The 19088-nt window shown below is 40.1% G+C and overlaps 1 long non-coding RNA gene across 1 annotated transcript; it reads left to right on the forward strand.

Moving 5' to 3' along the window:
• Window positions 1–3508: 3508 nt before the first annotated feature.
• LOC120792439 lies at window positions 3509–4304 on the forward strand. Its single transcript, XR_005707811.1, has 3 exons — window positions 3509–3669; window positions 3983–4122; window positions 4250–4304. It is a non-coding gene; the product is annotated as an uncharacterized LOC120792439 (long non-coding RNA).
• Window positions 4305–19088: the final 14784 nt, after the last annotated feature.

Consider the following 19088-nt stretch of genomic DNA (forward strand, 5'->3'; position numbering starts at 1 on the left):
ACCTCTTCGCTTTCCAGATAAGAAGATTGATACCTTTCTCACATCTATATATATCTAAATATGAAGGTACAGCCAGCAACCGGTTAGCTTAGCTTAGCACAAAGACCAGAAACATGGAGAAATGGCTAGTCTGGCTCTGTCTAAAGGTTACAAAACCTGCCTAACAGCAAGTTCACTAATTAACGTGTCATATCTCTTTTGTATGTTCTGCAAAGAAACAGAAGCGTAAAAACAAAAATCTGTGGTTAAAAGGGGGCGTCTCAACTTTTTGCCTTGCAGCCTCAGAGTTGACGACAAGACGCCGAGAAGTCACTGTGCACAGTCACAGTTCATCGGTGAAGTATTCCTTTAAACAAGTGGTGGTTATTTTATAAAATGATTCCAGTCTTTATAGAATATATCTGTTTAAATTCCACTTCCTTCAGACCAGCAAAATAATAATAAATAATAATAAATCTTCAGTATTTAGCCCCCAGAATTGTATTCCTGGCAGTGTGAAGAAAGCTTTGATGTTAAATATATTATTTGGAAATATCCAAACATTGATAACAATATAAAATTTGTGACCTTCTGGTTTCTGTTCAAATGTATCTGAGGGTTAGGGATGTTTCTGGGGCTACAGTTATTTCCTCTTATCACAGGCACACGTGGTTTAGAGCAGTTGTACTCACCAAAAATGGTGAGCAGTTCAAATGAACATTGATTTAAAAAACTGATTTTTTTTTAAATTGCATAATCAGAAAAAAACATTTCTGTATAAGGGCCTAATTTAAACAAAATACAGCATCACAGTGACTGACAGCCCATATCTGATTTATCCTTCTGTGGGAAGCCTCATTCATCAGCATATTCTTCCGTGCTACCCTTTACTCCCATTTCCTTCTGCACCCCGCTGTCTCTGCCTCCCTCAGCCCTGCTCTCTGCTCGGCTTCGGGTCACCGTGTCGTGAGGGGGGGGGGGCGGAGAGGGAGGAGGAGGAGTTATTTTGCTCTCTTCGTGCCTCCTCGCTGAGCTGCGTGCCTGTCTGCTCTTCTCGTGTGCATGCTAGATCGCGCAGGTTGCCCCCTGTTTGCCCCCATCTCTCTCTCTCCTAGCTCCCCCTTCTTAATCTCTCTTACAGCCTTTCGTCCTCTTTCCACTTTTTTTTCCAATCTCCTCTTCCAACCTGCCCCCTCTCATCAGCTCTTAACAGCTTAAAACCGTTTTGCCCTCTCATCTTAATGATTCTTCTCTCTCTCTCTCTCTCTCTCTCTCTCTCTTTCGGTCTCTGTCTCTCTGTGTGAGTCATGTGGCGGGCACTGGTGGCGTTTGTTTGCCTGACTGCCCTCCAGGAATTGCTGCAGGCACACAGAAAGCACTACCTTGTAGACCTGCCGGCTGAGGTTAGAAGAGGAGAGACGGAAGAGGAGGAAGAGAGCGGGGGAAGATGTGGAATGAGGGGATGAGAGGAGAGAAGAGATGAGAGAGACAAGGGAAACATAGGGGAGAAATGAAAAAAAAACAAAAGAGGGACGGAGGACAGATGAGGTTGAAGAGGGACTGTGTGCGTGTGTCAGAGAAAGATAAGTGTTGTCTTCATAAGAGCAGTAACAGAACTATATTATTATTAAAAGGAGTCGAGCTTACTTTGTGTGATGTTTGATGCAGCCCTATTGCAACCATATGTGTGTTTTTACATCATATGCTGCTGCTTCCACATCTAAAGTAAGACTCTGAATGGAGACCAGGCTTGTAAAACAGATCCTAATCATTTTTGGATGGATTTATAATTCATTTTGGTCTCATTGTACATTAGGTTCACATGCGCACCTACCCACCCACCCACACACACGCACGCACATCAATTTGAATCAAGCTTATTAAACTTTCCAATTTGACTTATTCAGAGTGTAAAAAGTGTTTTTCTTTCTAGAGAAATGAGACAGTTAAACACTCTACACTGATTTGTGACACATATTTCTGAAATGATTGAGTGTGCGTAAAATTGCCTTTGCTGATTTTTCAATCAGGGATCGTAATAGGCTTGCAGTGTTGTTTTAGCTCCTAACAGATGATGCTGTTACCAAGAAAAGCAGTAGAACATTACCTCCGTTAATCTGCTGCACACTGTGGAACCAAGGACACACATTATTTCTCCACGAGATACAATTACTGAGAAACTGTAACCTCCATGTCCATCTACACAGATGAAATTCATTTCTAAAATTATGTATTTACCTGAAATGAATCAATTAGTGTTCGTAAAGTGAATAGAATCCAATTTAAAATGTCATTTTGCATGAGTGGGTGTAGGCGATGCAAAGACATTTGCGCTGCATAATGTCTTGCTTTGTTTTTCTAATCTGCTCTATTGTACTTATTTAATATATTTGATCTTTCCAGTTGTTTTCAGCTGTTTCTTTAGTGCTCCCATGGAATTAAAGGAAGGCCATAAAAACTGGAATTTTTATAAACAGCTGAACGCCAAATTTAACCACTGCTGGGTACATAATGTTGAAATTAAATACCACTGAATTTAAGACACTTTTACTTTAATAACCATCTGTCTAGATTCATGTGGTTTGAATTCACCTCTCTAAAATTTCCAGATGGTCATTTTAAGTTTTGCAATTTTTGAAAGTGTACTGTTTTCCTTTTTTTTTTTTTTTTTCCCCAGAGTTCTCTATTCTAAACTCGTCTTTCTTTGATTATGTAACTGGCTTGATTATCCGCTGTGCCCTGGATGCTAAAGTTTGAATTTTTCATCTTAAAGGCTTGAAGTTCAATACAATCAAGTTTTTGAAATTGCACAATTTTAGATTATGTGCTGAAAAATTAAAAAAAAAAAAAAGATGTATTCAAACCACATTTTTAATAGCGATGATTTTCAAAGTAAAATATTTCATGCCCAGATTTAAGTTGTATTTAAATTTCAGTATTTTATAGTGATTATATATCAAAATTAATCATTCAGTTGCTTCTAAGAGTCTCTGCTTTTTGCTCTGTTCAGCTGCTCTCTGCCTCTCTGATCTGCTCATCAAAAAACTCTCAGCACAGGTTTCATACTGTAGCTCCATACTTCCCGTTTAAGCTTTTTCATGTTGCTCTAATATCTCTGTCACTCACATACATGCTGGCATGCATGAAGACACGCATGCATGCTGGATCTTGCATACATGTGTTTATTTTTTACACACACACATACACACACACACATATACACGTATCTGGAAATATCTAAGCTTTGGTCCGTATTAACCAAATATTTCAGTCCTTTTCTCTCACACGCATGTGCAAATAAACACACTGACATGCATGCACATATGTATGCACACAGACCCACATGCACAAAGATACATAGACACACACAGACACACACACACACACACACACTTCCTGCATTAAGCGGAGTTCCATATTGCTCCAACGATGCCCAGCTGCAACCAATGAACATTCCAGTTACTGTTTTTTTTCTCCCGCCCTCTCAATCATTTCAAATTTCAGCTCTAAGCCTTTAAGAACGTCAGCCGCCAAATATGGTCAGCCTTGTGTCATGAACTTTGCGCGACCTTCTAAAGCGGCATAGAGATCGTGACCTTTAAGACGCTGCCTGAGGCCGAGCTTTAGGCACCGTTTTGCATGACCATGGAAAGAAGACAGTTGTGCATGGGCGCGTGCACACTGTCACGAGTAAGTCCAAGAGAGTTTATGACCTGTCTCTTGCTAAATAGTCTGACCACTTAGTGGCTTATTTTACCATCTCTGCATCCTTGGTTTATGACTTTCTAATTATATTTCCAGCACTTATTTTTGTGCTCTCATTTTTTTGCTGTCATTTTATTCATCCCCTTACTGCTGTAAAAGATTTAGGAAATGGAACTGTACAGTATAGAGTTGTAAGTCCCTCCAGCCAGCAAGTGTTATTTCTTAACAGGTGGTAGTGCAACCTGACAGCTATCATGCCAAACAGATATACAAAATGTTCACTTATCTTCTGTCAAAGGATTTGGTGGTAACGTTCACCACAGTGGAGCAGTTTTGCTGTGAATACTGAAGATGGAACTTTTTCATGGACATTTTCCAAGGCCTCAGACAAGGGCTAAATCTTGGTTACTGCGACCTGAAACCACTAAAAAATAGCAGGTAACACCAATGCCTGTGTCAATACATGGCATTGAATTGGTTAATATAATGATACCTAAATTACTACTAAAATTCTTGAGCCACCTGAGATTAATTGATATTTCCTTCTGGTGTATTCCCCTCACAGATTGTGGCAAGCATGTCATGATGAGGCATGAAAGTACCAAACAAATGCAGGTGTGAAAAAAAATCAATAAATAAAAAATCCACTGTTGTCCAAAAAAAAGTTTGTGTGTCCAACTCCATCTCTCTCTCTCTCTCTCTCTCTCTCTCTCTTTTAGCGTCATCTATCTCTCTGGCTGTGCTCCACCAGTCCTGCTGTCATCTCCTGTTTATCTAATTGTGGTTCAGAGGACTTGAGTCCGGCAGGGAGGGGGGCAGGAGACGGAGATGAGGAGGAGGAGGAGGCAGGGAGAGACAGAGAGACAAAGAGGCTTCCGGAATAGGCCTAGCAGGAGCCCAGGCAGGTGGGAAGATTCAAATTCAAGTGAATGAATCCTTTTGGAGTTCTGGTCTGCACCGTCATGGGGCTGGGAGACATCTGTAGTGTTAAACCTACTGAAGGATTCCTGGTGCCCAGGTTTACAGGCCTGGTTAAGTCCACCAGTTGCTATAATATCAGGGTTTCATAGCCTTATTTGCAATACAGTATACACATATTGTAAGGAATAAGTAGGAAAAAAAATACACTAGCAGGGTAATGTTATCGCTAGTCTCTGGCTCTAAAGTTAATTTTAAAACCCTATGCTCTTAAAATGTTAATGTTGCCAGTTTAAATATTTTTTTTGTGATTTTGTTTGTTCATTATAATCCTAGCAAGTACACGTATGTTTGCTTTATTTTACTGAATGAATGCTAGTATATGTGTGTATATAAATATATATATATCTTAATATAAATATACATATGTGTATTTATATATATATATAAATATATATAATATATTTTTTTAATGTTGTCGCTAATTGGTGTACAATGAATGAAAGGGCCTGAATCCTCAAAACATATCCTCCCAGGAACACAGCGTTCCAAATGCGTGAGAGTCAGGTAGTCTCTGCTCTCTCCAGTCAAACCATGTATAATGTGGCCTTTCAAGGAAGAAAGACAGGAAAGATGGATTCTAATCAAGAACTTATTTAGTATCCTTCACCATTCTCACACAAGGTTGCGTGTAAAAGTCTGCGTTTACGTGTGTGTATCTGTGTATGTTCATGTGCATCCATCTGACTGTGTGTCTGTATAGGTTCAAAAGGTTAATTGTACCATATGGAGCGTGCGTGCGTGCAGGCGCATGTATGCCAGTAAGCATGCAAAGCAAGCTCGTCTGTGCTGAGTTCAAAAGGTTAGCCGTGCCACAGCGCTGTGGATCCTGCCTTAATAATTTAGGCTTAACAAGCACACGTTAAAACATCATGATCCCCTCTCACAGTCGGTCATGGCTCAGACATGAGAGCGGCAAAAAAAAAAAAAAAAAACAGATTGTTTGTCCAAACTCAATTATTCACCAGTTCATGTGCCGTATGTGAATCCAATCTCAATTCTCACTCACCTGGAAAGTTCCTCTCTCGTGGTTATGACTGAGACTGTCATTTTTATATATTAGTTTTTTAATTGTTAGTTCTTCCTATTATTTAAAAAGGTTGTAATGTACTGTGGGAGGACCACACCTGCCCAGTCACCTATTAGTAACCAGCGAAAACACCATCAACCTTCGCACATTTCCCTCACAGGGAAGGTTTGACATTTCTTTCAGTCATATTGAAAAACTAGGAATCTGATATCACTTTCATACCTTGACTATAGACTTTTTATCTGCAAGTCCCATCTTGATAAATCTAACACTCATTCCTGTTTTGTCTGGTGAACACTGAGTCATAAACCAACAGGACAAGTCTGAGATTAAAAGGGATTTAAAAACAGGTAACGTTAGAAATAACATTTCAAAGCTCATTGTCTTCCTTCTTTTAGGGCATCACCATATTAGGCATCAGTATCCACTTTGCATGTTGGATAACGCAATGGGCAGTTATTATGTATTTTGTGTTCACTGGAGCATATCTAATGAATGATGTTGTGTAGAACCAATCTAGAGAGACTTTGAAAGGCATTTTCACGAATTGTTTCTCACACTACATGGTAAAATAGACAACCCAGGCCTTTTTATCAAATCAAGGTAGATATTTCAGAATATATACGAGTTGTCCTGCATTATTTTATCAGAAAAGAGCTGTAGTTAGTGCAGTACCTTCCTGTAGCTGCTAAAAGGATGCGGTTACACCTGCCAGTTCCTAGGCACTACAAGCAGAGTTAATACATGGGGTTCAGTGTGGTGTTTTATGGTTATCACTTTCAGATTCTTTTGATTTCTGACATAATGTGGGTTGTGTAGTACCAGGGACCTTGTCAATATTTTCAGTATATCTACTGAATATAAAAGCAAACAACCATAATTCATTTATGTTTGCTAAAAATGGAAACTGATTATTTTGATTTTCATAGAGGAAAACTGGCATGTAGTTATATCTTAAAAAGATTTAATTTCTCATTACCCATACATTTATACCTGAAATATGACGAAGTAAACTGAAAAAGGCTGAGAGGAATCAGACCACACTGGTAATTTGGTTATATTACGAATTAAATCACAGCTGTGATTGGAAAATATTTTTAAAGTGACCTTCCCAACCCTGTCTTTCATTTAAATGATGATGATGTTGCAGAGTGTGAGTGTACGTGCATGTGTGTGGGAGTGTGTGTGTGTGTGTGTGTGTGTGTGTGTGTGTGTGTGTGTGTGTGTGTGTGTGTGTGTGTGCAGTGCAAATGGGCTCACACAGCTGGCAACACCTGAGCTCTGTGAGCCGTGTGCGCTGTGCCAGTGCTCATTCCCATGGCAACATTATCAAAAGTTCAGCAGCCATGTGGTAGATGTCTTACATGTTCCAGCTAAATGGCCATTCAAATGTTGATTTGAATAAATATGCTCATCCTATCTCCATTCAAATTGTGATATGTGGAGCTGTGGCTGAGGACACAATGGGTGGGGAGGAACAGCAAGCAGTAGAAGAGAGCAGCCGGGTCTCTCTGGGTGTTCAGTAAGCCCACATCTGGGGATTTAGAGTCAGGGGGGAGTGGAAAGAGGGAGGTGGCAGGAAGGGTTAGGGCCAGCAGGGGCTCATTCCCAGTGTATACAGGTGGAATTAATGGGAAGCAACAGGAAAAGACTGAATGTGTGTGCACCTCCCTAAGGCCTCAAGGATTATAGCTCTTGCACACACGCTCTCTCACACACACACACACACACACACACACACACAAACACACACTTGCTTTTCACAAATACTTGTTCAGTCTTGAATGTTTATTATTACTCAGTCGTTTTCAGTACATGGGCAATCTAGTTTGCGTTAGACACTTGGCATCTCTCACACCCAGAACATTATAAATCTTCTCCACCCCTTATTTACTCAGACGCGTGTACACCTCCAACAATTAGACTATACAGTGACTAAATTCCAGCAGTTGCCAAATGACAGCTAGCTATGAATAGGGAACCCATCCTATTTTCACATTATGTAATGCAGTGTTTCTTAATATAATGGGTTGGAACTCAAAATGACATGATAAATGAACTTGTATGTCCTGCTCCTCCATCAGAGTCTGCAACTGAGGCTAAATGTGTTAGAGCCTATTCCTGTCCCTGAATGGAACATTAGCACCTCTGCTCCATGGAAGAACCAGTGTCCACACTGGCAATTTTACTTTATAAAGCACATGTCATGGCACGTAAACTCTGTGTGCTTTGTTTTAAAAAGCAAGCAACAAGTAACAGGTCTACATGTCGTTGGAAAAGAAGGTAGCATCTTCTTTCCTTGAAACTTTAATAGAAAGTTTTTCGGGGGTTTGAAACTGGGCCTTTATTAAGTCATGCTGTCCAAATTCACTATTCAAAGAAAGAAACAGAAGCTGTATGTTCTCAATTGTCCAAAATCACCATTTGGAAAACATTTTTTCGGCAAAAGTCACAAACAAAATTGAACTATTTTTAGTCAGATATAAGTCAACCTTACACCAATGTTTCCCCATCATCCAGGTCAGTACTCTATGCAGGCAAAACAGAAAACAGCTGTCCCTGGCAAAAACTAAAGGTTGGTGGTGGCTGTAGTGCAGGAAGCAGTGTGCAAAAGAAAACAACGAATAAACAGAACGAAGAAAAAAGTAAGGAAGAAAAAAGAAAGAAAGAAAAAGTCATCATTTCCTGTCCTATAGGGAGTATGCTAGAGGAAGAGTGGGCACCATTGTGGGAGGAGGGGGGTTTGGGGGTGGGGGTATGGGTTGTAGAGTGTGTGAGGCGTGCGTACGTGCAGCGTGGTGTGTGAGCCCTTTTGGAGGTGGGGACAAAAGAACAGGATGCACAGCCTTTGAGGAATGTGTACAGCCTGGTGGCACGTCTGTGATACTCATCCCTCCCTCCCTCCGTCCTCTGCACCACTTTCTTTTCTCCCTCGTTTCATCCCTCAATCTCCTCTGCTGCCGCTGTCCCTTCCCTCCCTGTACGGGACACCAGTCACACATGCAGTAAGAGGGAGAACTGTAGACTAAGATACTGAGGGAAATTCAAAGAGAGGGATCACAACGAAAGAGACTGGTGATGGGCAGAATGGAGAGAACGGGCCTTTGGGATCTGGGACATTAAAAAAAAAGGTCAGAGAGATTGCCTTAAAAGGGAGAATGATAGATAGAGAAAGAGAGAGACGGAGACAAGAAGTGAACGGAATACACAATCCAATTAGATCTCTGCACCCTGAAACAACTGTGATCCACAGTTTAGTGCTGTACGTCACATCTTCCTGCCATAGGATGAGTCACATACCCAGGGATCTCAGGAGCCCTGCGAATGACTACATTTGGCAAGTCACGACTTCAAGGGTTGCTGTGTTGACCTTTGTGTCACAGGCTGTTGCCTCTCCTCCTCCTGGAGAATCCCTAAAAGAGGAAAAGTCATAAAAATTCTCTTTAACAGAAACCACATCCGTCTGACTTCTAGTTATATCTTTTATGTACACCTAGGCTTTTTTACCTCCTATGTCACTGCAGCTCCTACATATCAGGCCAGCTCTTTTTTTACATGTAGCCTCAGGCATGTTCCTGTTCCATTCATTTCATCCCCATTCTTTTCCCATGTAAAAATGTTACTCCTCTAATTCACTCTCGCACATCTCGTTCTCTTCCATGCACCCCCCCGCCCCCCTCAACACCCCCCCCCACCACCACACCCCTCTAAAAAAAAAAAAAACAGCTGCTCTCCATTCATCCTGATTATCCTGGAGACCAGAAGTGAACAGACCATATAACAGAACAGCACAGACTGCACTTTATTTACTGTGCTGCATGCTGCTTAGCTCTGGCTGGCTAACTAGCCACAGCAGGTCTGCATTCCAGCCCTCTGCAGTCAGCCCTGCAAACTCTGTACCCTTCTTTGCAATTTGGAGCCAAAGTGGATTTCCTTTTATGTATAGATCCAACGGTGTAAAAGGCTGCATTTGTTTTAGTAAACTGACTGACTTAAGAACTGACTTAAACAACAACAGTCTTCTACTGACTGTTTGGTTAAAGAAGATGCTGGAAAGCACAGGTTGTAGGCATGTGTGTTACTAGGTGACTACATGTGTTGTTTTTCTCCACCGTACATTGCCAAAACTTTCCACCAATGACCAGAAAATCTGACCTCAGACGATTTTCCCATTCTGCTCTGAACAGATGAATTTTCAACACATTTAATTTTTCTCACCAGTGCTCTAGCTCCTGCCACATGATGAATTGAAGCTATTCAGCACTTGAAGTATGCCTTCTTTGCACATTTGTCACAATTGCTTACATCTCATTTCTACAGCTTCAAATTGGCTAATTTACAGCTTTTTCATCTCTTAAGTGGATTATTCAACACATTTCAAATATTACATTACATTATATTGCTGCCCTGTTAATAATACTTCAATCAGCTACAATATAGTGTTCTTGCGCTCATCATCAGTCAGCATCCCAAAGAATACTTGCATTACTTTTTCATTACACAGCATGTATAGAAGAAACCAAGTAAATACACCAGTTACCCTGGTTAGTTTGTGTGAGATTTGACACTGTGGGCTTTTGTGTCTTATAGATATATAGATAGGATAGAGAATTAAATCCCAAATATTTCTCCAGAAATAATATAATTTGTGCAAATTTCAGTGCTTGTAAATAATGACTGCCCATCTGTGTCACTCGCTCTGTGGTTCGTGCCCCCTTCCCCTAAGTGCCCCAAGTCTTGTATGAATGGCTAGGTCATCAGATTTGGTAAAGGGCTCATATGTGGGTCAGCCCAATTTTGGGAAAAGCTAGCTAAATAGAGGTACTTGGTGTAGAATGAGGTTTAAGATTCAGGGTAATAATAATGGTAAACACATAACTGTATTTCTTTGGTTGCCAGTTTTTCAATCATAGTTTTATGACTTCTGATTGACTTTCACCCTCTCCAGACACTCTTTGTTCTAAAGCAGACAAGAGGACAAAATGGTATCTGTCCAGATGGTGGTTGTTTTTAGATTCATATTGTTCATGCCAGACCTCTGATCCACTCTAAAGAGTGGAGATAAAAAGGTTGTTTTGTTCTTTTCTAAACAACTTTAACTATATCAGTGGTGAGGGTCCTCTCACAACCTCCCTGGTAGATATTTTAGATGACAATTCATGCTCTATTAACAGATTTCTTTCTGATTTAAAATGTTGTACAAAAAAACACAAATCACACCTGAAAAATGCGGTCTCTCTGAGCGCTACAATAGATCATTCCTCCTTCACTTATGTCTTTAAACACTGAATGCTCCGAGACAGTCGAGCATCAAACCAAAATGTGGAGACAGGAACTGTGATAATAAGGGCCTGCAGTATTTATGAGAAGTTACAGGTTTGAACACTGATGTCAGCTAGAGCTGCAACATTTAGCTGATAAATAAATTAGTTGATTGACAAAAAATTAATCAGCAGCTATGTTGATAATCGATTAACTATTTTGAGTAGACAATGCCAAAATCTTCTGGTTCCAGCTTCTCAAATGTGTATATTTTCTGGTCTTCAATGATAGTAAAGTGAATATCTTTGGGGAATTGACTGTTGGTCTGACAAAACAAGACATCTGAACATGACTCATCTGGCTTCGGAAAAAATAATCACGGATCAATCAGTAATTATTAGTAAAAATGTCAACCTTGTTTCCTAAGAATTAAATTCATATGCAACCAATTGGCATTAGGTCATATGCTTTGTAGAAAAGGTAATGCTGCCATATAACAATGAAAAGTTTATAATGAATATATTTTGTAAAAAAAAGGATGTCTCTGTATTACGTTTATTCTCCGTATAGTATCTATTCCTGGCAACAAAGCGTGATTAACAACAAGGAAACTCAGAGCACAGACGTTGTGGTTTGGAAAACATCATGGGCTTGGTTGACTTGAGACAGTCAATGATGACTTAATGCATGAGACAGGATGCAATAATTAACCAAGATCAACATCTTCCCCATTGGAAAAAAAGTTGTTAGTGTACCAGTAATGTACCAGTAATGTACCAATTTAATGTAGCTTAAGATTCTGTCACTGACTCTATCAGTGTTAGCTGAAACCAAAGGTTGTTACTGTAACTTGCAAAGAAAGGAAGCCAATAAAGCTTTGACAGCCTGGGTCTGTCATTTGTCTGTAGTCTGTTTAGTAAATGTTTGTTGTTATTTCTTTTCTCTTGTAACCTTGGCAACAAGCCTTGTGGGCGTCATGGTCCCCAATCATCTGATATTGTCTTGGCAGTCACAATGTCCCGCCTGATTGAACTGCACACATGTGCACGCACGCTGTAGTTTGACGAGGTGCTAAAAGGGGGGTTTACAGGGTATTGGGAGCCTTCAGAGCTACAGTGTCTGGTACTCTGGTAAATATCCTACACACACCCTAAACGAGGGAAATGGAGGGAGAGAAATACCAGACTTCGAGGAACAGATCCCTGTATTCACTGGAGGCAGGTTTACCTGCTCTGCTCTGTCTCTATTCCAAACTGAATCTGCTTTTCCGTTGTGGGGAATGGTGGGTATTTCAGGTCATTTTCAGTGAGTCAATCTTAAGTTGTTTGTACTCACTAGCCAACTGATGCTGACTGACACAAACACAACTGCTCGGTAGGATGAGGTTTGTGAGGTACAGCGGAAAGCAGCATGATGGGCAGGATAAAAATTTTCCTCACTGCATAGCCTGTTGTAAAGGCAGAAGGTCTTTGTACCTTTGAAATAAATTTCTTACATTACAATGACAATGAAACAATAAAACACTGATGCTGTAATAGATACTGACGATACTTGACTTTTGTAGGTCTCTTTTGTTATTTTGAGGTGTATTTTACATGTTGATGTGGATAACTAGTCAAATGTACGAATCACGACATTACTTCCAGTAAAGTTCCTGTTGGAGAATTTAGTTACCTAAAACATTACTGGTATAGTAGATAAGATTAGATTGTGTTACAAGACAACAGATTGCCCATTTAGTCCTTAATAATATGATTCTTTTCTTCTCTTGTTTGAAATTCTTGCATCTGTTCTAACATCTGGAGCAACACTTCTCTCAATATACATGCCCAGAGAAACAACTATACACATAAGCCAGGTAGTGACTGTAATGTAGCGAGAGATAACACAGCCCAGCTCTGCTCCATTGTCTTTTCTTTTCTTTTGTCTGTCCTTCTCTTGCCCTTGAACTAGATGTTTCAGGCCCAGAACAGCATATCCACATCAGTTTCATGGTAACTGTTTTGTAGCTGACCCTGACCTCTGGGGGACATGGATCTTGAGCAAGAGTCAGACATTTTAGGCAATTTGCCTAATCACTTTCTTTCCAGGAATTAGATGAGAGGATTGATACCACCTTTAAGCCTGTGCGGTAAACATAAGGCTACAGCCAGCAGCCAGTTAGCATAGCTTAGCACAAAGACTTGAAACAGGGGGACACAGCTAGCTTTGATCTGTCAGAAGGTAATAAAATTAACTAATTAATACGTTAAAATCTTATTTGTTTAGTTCACATGGAAACTGAAGTGTACACATGAGAAGTTGTGGTTTTAAGGGGAGAGTCTTGTCAGAACCATGAGCTTGCCAGGAAAGCATCAGAGAAGTCGCTGCTATCAGCCAAGAAATAATGTGGCACATAAAACCCAGTAAAACTGTCCCTTGTTGTTCTTATACTTCAGTTTTTGTACGGGTTCATGTTATTTAGTGAGCTTGAGGTGCTGTTACCTTCCGACAGAGCCAGGCTAGCTGCTTTCCCATGTTTCCAGTCTTTAAGCTAAGCTAAGTTAAGTGGCTGCTGTCTCTGCTGTTATGTTTACTTGATAGTTGTGAGAGTGGTGTCAAATGTTACACTATTCCTTGAAAGTATCTCATTTTTACTTTAAGCCAAAGCCAGATACAAGGGCTGACCTCAAACCTGCTCTTTATGTTGCATACTGTTTAGCAGTTCAACCACTTTCTGAGAACACGTAGTTCACAGATGAGACACGTTTCCCTCTTCCCTCCCAGTAGACATATCAGCATGATCAGCCTACATTTGCTGCTTGACAGGTGAGAGCAGGTGGGAGAGCCGTGGGCGACGTTCACTCGAGAGGTGAGATAAATAGCCCAGGTCGATCTCGGTCTCCGTCCTCCCTCTGTTCCGATTCCTGCTCCTGCGTTGGTGTGAGTCCGCTCTCAGCTCCAAGGGCAAACAAAAAGGGAAACAGCAGCAGGTTGTCAAGGCAACACGGGAGCCCCACACACACACACACACACACACATAGGGACAACACACACACACACAGGTGATGTGTGTAGTTTTCAGTGTGTATACATGCTCAGACATGTGTGGTGAATACGTCACAGTAGTTCTGTTTGCAGCATGAGCGAGTGTTTGTAGGCTGGATCTCAGGGACCTTTCACGACTTCAGCTGATGAGTGGGAATCTAAAGTTGGCAGCATGTCATGAGCTTTATTTATACAACGCTGTATCTTTAGTCTCACAGCTAGTGTCCTACTTTAACACAGACGTTGGAAATGATGTATTAGTCGCAGCGTGTTCAACGTTACACCAGAAAATCACACCCACAAATAAAATTTCTATTGAGATGATATTGATGTGTCTTTGTATGTTTCCTATTAGTTCTCTGAGATTATGCATTAGCAATAACAAGACATTTATCAATATGTCGCTCCTCCTCTTAACCTCTAAGGAATGTGGCTTTGATAATCTGTCGTCTCTCTTTTGCTTTCTCTCCGTCGCACTTTTTCATGTGTCATTGATGTGTAGTTCTCCCCAAGAGCCCTGAGATAGTTTTAATGGCTAGGCGTGCCTGCGCTTCACATGCAAATGTGGGGAAAGAAACAACGGGGCAAAATCAAGAGAAAGATTCAAAACAAATGCCTAATTAATAGCTGGGGATTCAAATGGAGCCAACAACACCACAGCCAATATAGCAAAACATTTTGAGAGGCGGAGTCCTGAGAGGGAGTGATATAAATGTCAGGTTTTAAAGATGTGTTAATGTGCACTTTCTGGTACACATAATGCATTCATAGCTGGCCTAGGGGGGTATTGTGTGTGTGTGTGTGTGTGTGTGTGTGTGTGTGTGTGTGTGTGTGTGTGTGTGTGTGTGTGTGTGTGTGTGTGTGTGTGTGTGTGTGTGTGTGTTGTGTGTGTGAAAGCCAGCGCTCACATCTGTATATGTATGTGATGTCAGCTCTTTCTTATGTGTGTGTAGTTGTATGTGTTAATGAACTACGATATGCATTGAGCATTACCGAGGGGAAAATGGATCTAGGACAGCTCAAATACAAACACCTTGCTTAGCCATGCAAAAGATTAGTCTGACACTGTCAAGTTCAGCTTTCATTGGTTAATTTAATGAGCAAAGGATTATAATCTGATTTTGAATTGTAGCCTGGGATGAATTAAAGGTTGATTTGCCAGACGTTAACTACAAAGAATGGATTAGACAGGTATAGATAGGCAAGTATGGAGAAACCGAAGGATGTATGTTAACTCAAGCCTGAACCCATTTGTTCATGAGGAAAGAAATTTGTCTTTTCCCTCCCTTCTACGTTTTTTCTTACTGTATTAAGAAAGGAAATGCTACGCCTGAATGATGGCAGCCCCACCAAAGTCAACAACAGACAAAACAATATGAGTAGCAAAATTAAATGATAATTTTGTATATAAGGAGGCAGCCATATCCCTGTACGCCCTCCAAGATCCCAATCCTAATAAACTCCCCCCTGGCCTCTGCCAAGTCTAATTTGTTAACTCTGCTTGTGTTTCTTTTCAGAGTGATCTTGATTAAGACACACGCCCCTCCAAAGGGCCGGACCAACTCCTTATCTCATAGCAAGGAAGTGAGGAAGGAACCATCAACACTGACACAAAGGGTGGGCCAATAGCGACATGAGCCTTGTTTTGGTTTATCCATTTTTCCATTAGCTGTGAGGTCTAGAATTGAACTTACTTTAATAACCATAGGGCTGTCCAGAATCTTGAGTATTTTTTTATTCTTTGCTTGGACATTGAGCATGACGACATGGATAAATAAGGTGGTGAGAGAGAGATCTGCTCAAGATTGATGCTATGTCCAAGGATCAAACGACAAATGCTATGAACTCTACATATATATTTCCTGACCAGACTTCAAGATGTATTGTATGCATGAAAACCAAACAGAACCAAAAAATTAAAAAATCTATGCATGTATAATTCACGTGTATCAATATAGAGTATGTACTGTATGTAGATCTACTACAATACCAGTCAAAGGTTTATAACACTCCCATTTTTCCACTTTTTATTGAAATTTCAGCAGGACAAGTCCAGTGAAAAAACTTAAATGGTACAAAGGTAAGTGTTATCTGCCGAAGGTAAAAAAAAAAAAAAAAAAAAGTTTATGTCACCAAAAACTGAAAAATCATGTAAATTTAATAGAAAACAGTCCTTTTTCAGGGATTAACAAACTGGTTAACTTACAACTTTTTAGCAGCAGTGGAAGTAAATGAAGCCTTGAAAGTTAATGCAAACAGTTCCTACAGTTTCCCCAACTTCTGATGAGTACTTACAAACCCTCTGTCTGTTCGTGTTGCAACAGACTGTGTTACTACACCCTCTGATGCCTTATTAGGACAGGACTGTACCGCAGGAAGTAGGGCTGTATATTGCTATCAGAATGGTGAGAAAAAGGCAAGTAACAAAGGAAGACAGACTGGTTGGTCAGGGGTTCATCCTACAGCAAGATAATGACCCAAAACACTGGAAGAAAAGAACCAGACCATGGAACTGGCTTGAGATGAAATGGACAGAAGATGAAAGCAAAGCAAACCACAAGTGCAACACATTTGTGGGAACTTCTGCAGCAGTTTTGGGACGAACTTTCTGAACAATATTTCATTTCCATTGTATAAGAAGATCACATGTGTGCTCAGCTGCTGGATGAGTCAAACAGTGTGATTAAATTTAGGATTTAAGATTCCATGATCCCTTTTTTAAAAGTCTTTGTTATTTATCTGTTCTATGCTTTAATTTCAGAGTAAACTGAGACATTATAATATGTAAATTTCAGTAACAACTGGAAAAATTGAAGTGTTCTACAACTTTTGACCAGCAGTAAAAATAAATGTAAATGTACATGTATGTATTCTGTATATATCAGAATATTTTGAAAAAATAAACCCAAAAAAATTCACTCACTATACTATATACAAATAACTCACATTTCTATCTGTGCACAGATAGAAATACTTGTATATATTATATAATTGATACAGTATTGACTTAAATGCAAAGTTTCAATCTGCTTTTCTTAACTTTTAATTGATGTTCTGATAATTTCTCATGATTGGTTGAGATTATACGTGAAATGTGCTTATTTATAGTTATCGGTTACAACCAGGAGATAGTATGCTTATCTTAGCATAGTGAGTGGGAGCAGGGGGTAAAAGCAAGTCTGGTTCTGTCAAAAGGTAAAGCCCAAATAGTCCAGCACACAACACCCTGTAAAAAGCAACATGATGTTTTTACACTGGTTTTTGCAAGGATTAAACAAACAAGATATAAAATGTCAATTACTAAGCTTCCCCGTTTCCAAATTTTTTGCTACACTAATCTAACGTCTCTGGGCTATAGCTTTGTATCTAACTAACTGATATGAGAGTGATATCGATCGTCCCATAAAACTCTCAGCAAGTATTGTTTGAATGAAAAAGGAGTTGAGGTGATAAAAATATAAAATATAGTGTGAAAGGCTGAAGAGCTGAGGAGAGTTGGGCAGGTGGTAGTTAATGATGAACGAAAAAGAGGAAGTGGGAAGGCGGATTTAAAAATGCAGGCAGGATGGTGCTCTGGCATTGCACTCTTTTTCCCTTCAGCAGGGGTGGTCCTCTGGCTAGATAACTCCAGCCAGACAGCCGTGGGTGATAGAGATCAGATTGAGATGACAGACTGGAGAGCTGCCCAGACACACATGCACACATGCGCACTCTCAAACACATGCACACACACACACACACACACACACACACACACACACACACACACACACACACACACACACACACACACACACACACACACACACACTCAGACTTGTTCCACTATCGTGGTGACACTAATTGACACAATGCATTCCCTAGCCCTTTACACTAACCTTAACCTTCACAAATAAATGCTTGAACCCAACCCTGACCTAAACCTAATTCTAACCTGAACCCTAAAACCAAGTCTTAACCCTCAAAAAATTTGTCTCTACCCATGGGGACCTCCTTTTTTGATGTGATATGATTCCCCATGGGTCAGTATGTTTTCAGGCTAAAGTCCCCACCGGGATATAAGAACAAGTACATTCACACACACACACACACACACACACACACACACACACACACACACACACACACACACACACACACACACACACACACACACACTCACACACACACACACTCACAAAGTAATGAGGAGGAAATTAAAAGGACTTTCTGTAGAAACAAAAGAAAAAATCTGCATTCTTTGTTGGTTGTAAGTCTTTCATAGGAAGAGAGGAAGAAGTGAGTGACAATAGAAGGCTGGAAGTTCTTTGTTCTGTCAAACAAGCACATCATCTTCCCAGAACTGTCTACTGCACCTGCAACATGAGTGTTTATACACTGTTTCACTGCACTAAGTGTCCTTTTGCTTATATTCAGTGTATCTTTTACGATTATCAGGCTATCCTTCATCTTAATAAAAACAAAATTCAGTCTTTTAATAATGCAACAAAGGTGGCTCTTTTCCCTTTCAAGGTAACAATGTGAGAGAAGATAGAAGTTGATATGTAAAGGTTGTATTGGGCTTATAGAAAGTTTTGAAACAAGGGCTGGGCTCTGTACAGTTGTACATTGGTTTAAGTCTTATACAAAAGGTTGAGATTACTTGGTTTCCCTTGGGGAGTTTACTCAGAAAGAGTAAAGCTTTTTCGTGGTGTTCCCCAGGGTTCAGTCAGGGGTCCTATTCTTTTCTGTCTGAACATGTTGCCACAAGGTTATATAATCTGCAAATATGGCATCTCTCTCCACTTTTACACAGATGATACATATCTCTATACTAGATCAGTCACCTCCTCACAGTTTTTGTTTGCAACAGATCACTCCACTTTGCTGACATGAACTATTCCTCTGTCCCGGACTTAAATCTGCAATGATGCTGCATTTAGTCCAAAGAACCATAGACTCCGTAACAGTCTTCCTGTAGATCAATTTTTGACAGAACACTTGAAAATCATCTTTTCAAACTTGCTTTTAACTAGAAACTTTTACTATATTTTACCTCAACCACAGTATTAAATGTCACTTGTCTATTTTGTAATATTGTTTTTTTAAAGCACATCCGATTGAATCT

The sequence above is a fragment of the Xiphias gladius genome, chromosome 7, assembly GCF_016859285.1.
Source record: "Xiphias gladius isolate SHS-SW01 ecotype Sanya breed wild chromosome 7, ASM1685928v1, whole genome shotgun sequence".
Classification (NCBI taxonomy): Eukaryota; Metazoa; Chordata; class Actinopteri; order Istiophoriformes; family Xiphiidae; genus Xiphias; species Xiphias gladius.